Below are 5,000 nucleotides of genomic sequence, written 5' to 3' on the forward strand. Positions count from 1 at the left end.
ACATTACCGAGGATGGTGGAATTGGCTTAATTGGTACATTTTCAAAGGTAATGTGACAAGTAGTTTGTGCATCCCCTTGCCTCAATGTCAAAGGAGAAAGGGGATGTGTCCTTTTCAACACGTGCTTTGCAGAAATGGCAAATGACGACTTTTTTTCCTGATTGATTCCACCCTTTTATGACAAGTGTCGCACAATACAAGAGAAAGACCATCATCTGCCTGGACTTTTAAGTTTGGTCGAAAACGTCTCCAAATATTCTCAAAAATTCACCATAAAGGTTTCGCTTTCTCTGTCAAGTTTGTTAACAAAAAACTGTTTCTTTCGGGTGGCTCATCGTGAACAATATTGTGAAGAGAACACGAGCTCTATAGCGTTGAATTGAGCGCGCATTGAAATAAAGTCATGGTGTGTGTGGCAATGGCCCGTGCGATCAAGAATTTCTCGAGATTAGCAAAGTTTCTGCCACCGCAATTCATGTAAGAAATCTAGAAATACCTCGACCAGGAAAAGGGGGCAGAATAAAAATAATTGTTAGATCCAAATTAATCGAAGCTATGTTTAATAGGTGAATCGGGGATGACATCTTTAAACAAATCTCGCACACCTGGAAATACGCTACTGTAAAGATACCTTCGAAAGGTCCAGCGTGTTTCCCCGCCGATATTCCGAACAATTTCCTGTACATTTTGTGCTGTGATTGAGACTTTTCTCCTCGAGCAAAACCTTGCCACATGAACCAGGCGAGTATGGCGATCAAGTGATTTCCGTGTAAGAAGACACGAAACGACTTCACGGCCTGCTGACCTCTGATTGGGCAGAAAAACACAAAGAATTTCTGGCACCAATCAGAATTGAGAATGACCTCTACTGTTTGGAACTGGTCTGGTAAGAACTTGTCCCCAGGGGCTCTTCTCGCCATTTTCTTTCGCCCGTTTACGCTTCCCTTGCCTCGCGATCTGCCCCTGGGTCTCCGAGGATGGAAATGGAGTCACTCAAACGGCTAAGCTTAGCATAATGGAGGTCATTATCCTGATATTTACATATACCATGCAGGCCCTACTCCACCAGATAGACATAAAAAATACTTTACCTGCACCTTCATCAGGTAGACCTGAATCAATAAGACATGCGGGTGAAGATGTATCCCTGTGACCACACATTTGATCCATGCCATCAAGAATTTCCATTTCTTTCGACATTCAGTCCCCCTTCGTTTTTGTTTATCATGATGTTGCTTATATTGCTGTTTCAGCTTTTTCCACTTGTTAATGATACTTTCTAATTTAAAATGTATCCCTATATAAATAAAGCGACTTTTGTCAACAGATACAAAAGCAAAACAAATACGCCGGTTATCATGCAATAGTATTCACACGTTTTTTTCCCAAAAAAGGGCAAGTGAAAATCAAATTATTCATTCAGTCCGTAAGATTACACCAGCAGGTAAATCAAACGTGCAAAATCAGTCTAGCCGAAAAAGTTAACATAAGATGAATTATACTCTTCCTAACCTTATCATTTCAAGGAAATCGCAATAAATCGTGAAGTGAATACTAGTTTCAGTCTGCAATATTTGCCACAAGGTGACCGGTGAACGTTACCTTTGTTTTCCAGTTGCACTTGAACACTTTTGTAAGCAACTCGTTTTTCTTTCAGCGTTTTAGCGTTTTCTAAACTGAACATAATTGTTTCTTCTTTCATCAGTTCTATTAACTCCTCCACATCTTTGTCCTTCCACGCTATCCCGCGAGATTTTGCTGGCGACTTTTGCAACGTCTTCAGCTTCCCGCTAAGCGCCATGTTGAGTGAATCGCTAGTCGATTTGCACATGCTCTCCCAAATTGGTGCTGACCAAAGGCGCGAAGGCTCATCAGAGAAAAGTTGGTTTGGCACAGTTAATTGTTTACACTGCACACATTATCTTAGCTGGGCTAAATTTTCAGGATCGCGTACCAACTTTATCCGTGCTCGGACTACCTCTCGACTTGGTCGAGCACGGATGGGACAAAGTAGTTTACACAACAAAATCTATCCGTGCTGCACCATTTTTTTTGGTAAGCGTACTTTTTTCATCTGAGCTGTGCCAAAATTTTTTGGCAGTGTAAATGGGGCTTAAATCAAATCTTTTGCCTATAATAATGGAAAATTATGTTATAAAACACTCTGATAAATTACAATATAGTAACATTTTTAATTAGCTTTTCTACCATTAGGTCTACTTCATTATAGCCAACATTGTAACTGAAAGAATATTGATCTTTATTATATAGAGCAAGTGTACATTATACATCTCCAGTCTCTCTGTTGTGTAACATAATAATTATTGTTGTGGATATGGTTATGCAATTTTGGAAATATAATATAGAGATTATGATGAGGTGAAAAACTGTACTTTTCCCCAATCTCAATCCCTTTTATGCCCCATGTATGGGATCCCGAGAGGGTTAGGGAATCTTTCGAGTACATTCTTGACGACGCATTTCAGCATTCTTTCCCGCACATTGTCAATGCGGTCTCCAAGCTCCACTTTGCGAGCAAGGTATACCGGATCCTGCCATACACCACATTTCTTTAGAGCCCTTCAGTAGGTCTTATAATCCTTTCGTCTCCTCACGTGGTTCTGTACATGGGCTGCACGAAAGCCAAGATGCTCACGACTGTCGGTAGTAATAAAAGGAGTCTGTCGACAGTAGAGGCACGTCGTGGAATCGACGTGTTGCCCTTCATCTGCCGAAACAAGAAGACACAAGTGAACTGTTGGTAAGGATTGTTCAGTTTGTATTTTTCATCAGCATTCATTGATACGCTTAGAGCTTGTTACTCATAACTTGTTTAAAAAAACTATAATTGAAGACAAGTTGTACTGTTTCTTCCTCGAAAGAAGATTACTTAGGTATCTTCCTTGTGAACGTGCTGCTTTCAGAAAAAGATTATTTATTTTATTTTTATTTATTATTTACTTTCGTCACCCGTGTCACGCAATGTTCACGGTTGTGAATATAACACATGAAATGATGCCTAAGGAAATTGGGTCTAAAAACCCAATTCATCTTTAGTCGTTACCATTACTTACCCACGCCAATTCAATAATAAGATTATACTTTTACACGAGTTACAACAATTTGCTCTGAGAAGTTGTGACCCTCATGTTTATTCCATGACCTGAAAAGCTAATTTGCATGTAACTGGCGGCAAAACACAGCTTTGAGAGCCCCTTTGTCTTATATTGTATTCAAATTGAAAAGGGCGAAAAGGACAACAACATAACGTAAAATTGTTTTACCATACCATTTCGTTGGGAATTTTCGACATGCACGGCTTCCACATTTTCTTCTTGCACGGGCCTGCTGAAATTTTGGTCGAACGGTTCAGTCGGTGGTTGGAGCTCTTGAAGTTGCACACGGACGGTGCTCTGTTTGCAATCAACACCAACAGATCAAAGCCTACCAAGTTCAGCCCATTCTATTTAATGTATGGTAGACACCCACGTTTGCCTCTTGAAGTCCAAAAGTATGTAGAGCACGTCGATAACGAGCCTGGCGGAATTAAAAAACTGGCAAGGGAATTAACCTCAGAGGATGTCCTCCAGGAGCATGTGCAAAAAATAACAGCCCCAAGAGATGCACTTTTCCAATAAGTGCAGGGAAACATAGAAGCTTCACAAGAGAAGGAGTTCTTAAAAGAAAAGGAGGCTTCCAGTGCACATTTCAGAATGGTGATGCTGTTCTACTCGCAATATGCTCCAAAAGACCAAAAAGGGGCACAAAATGGAAGACTAATATACCATAGAAGAGGTTGACTTACAAAAGAGAACGTGCAGGTTACGTGGAAAAAGTGGCGAAAAACTAAAAAGGATAGTAAACATGAAAGACCTCAAAGCGTACAGGGTCCAATGCACAGCTCAGCAGACAACACAACCACCATTGCAGCATCCTCATGGTTCTTCTCAGCATTCAGTGACAACACCCCAACATCAAGAACGGGTGCCATCACAGCAGCCAGTACCATCTCAGTAGCCTGCAATACCATTGCAGCAGCTACCACCAACCAAATCGGCCACAGTACAGCAGTCAATGTCATCCTAACAAGCACCTTCCAGCCAGCCAACACCACCTAATCAGCCAGCACCTTCCAAACAGCAAACATCACCTAATCAGCCAGGGGCTCAGCAGCTGGCAAAAGACCAGCCCTTTGAACCAAACAAAAAAATACAGGACATTTCAAAGAAGGAAATCACTTCCTGTTTTGACAATGTAATCAATGATCACCTTTTGGAAGTACTCAGTGGCATCAAGGAAAGCTGGCGACATGAAGAATTGCATCAGACAGGGATAAAGAGATGATCGGAAGGGAAGATCTGAAGTTCAATGTGCCATTTGGGGACAATCAAACATATCACGTGGTAAATCTAATGGCAAAACACTTCCCAAAGGTCAGTCAAAAGTACTTAATAGAAGTACTTTTACCAGAGGCTCTAACTACCCTTTGTTGTCAGCAACTACAAATTACTGTAGGAAACAGACAACTTTTTTGAAAGACATGTTTTGGCATGCATCATCAGTTTAATGAGTTCCTAAGTGTGAACAGTTATAAAGTCTATGGGTAGATGAAAAAATTATTACAACATGACATAATACAAAAGCGGGTAATAATTACAGCGTGACACTAAACATCAAGGTGTAACCAAAACGTGAGAAAAGTGTTGTAATACTGCAATTGTTTGTTAAGTTCAGGTTTGATCTTATTTACATAAAAAGCTTCTTTGAGTTTTAAATCAATTGAGTTGCTGGCAGAATCCAGAATACTTAAAGATATGCGAGTTTTTATCGCTTTTGTGTGTTCCTTTATCCTGGTAGAGAATTACATTACATTACATTACTGGTAGAAAATTACAAATTACATACAACCAGGCTGAGAATCTCCTAGGAAAGGGTGGACAGCATGAGGCAGATGCATTCATGCAAAAAAATGCAACAAAGAAAAAAGAAAAAGGTCCTAA

At 40.3% G+C, this 5,000-nt stretch overlaps 1 pseudogene; it reads right to left on the bottom strand.

Annotated features, from left to right (window-relative positions):
- LOC137995555 (eukaryotic translation initiation factor 5B-like) overlaps positions 1-1,801 on the bottom strand; it is a 5,928-nt pseudogene extending 4,127 nt beyond the window's left edge.
- Positions 1,802-5,000: the final 3,199 nt, after the last annotated feature.

This window comes from Montipora foliosa, chromosome 3, assembly GCF_036669935.1.
Source record: "Montipora foliosa isolate CH-2021 chromosome 3, ASM3666993v2, whole genome shotgun sequence".
In the NCBI taxonomy this organism is placed as follows: domain Eukaryota; kingdom Metazoa; phylum Cnidaria; class Anthozoa; order Scleractinia; family Acroporidae; genus Montipora; species Montipora foliosa.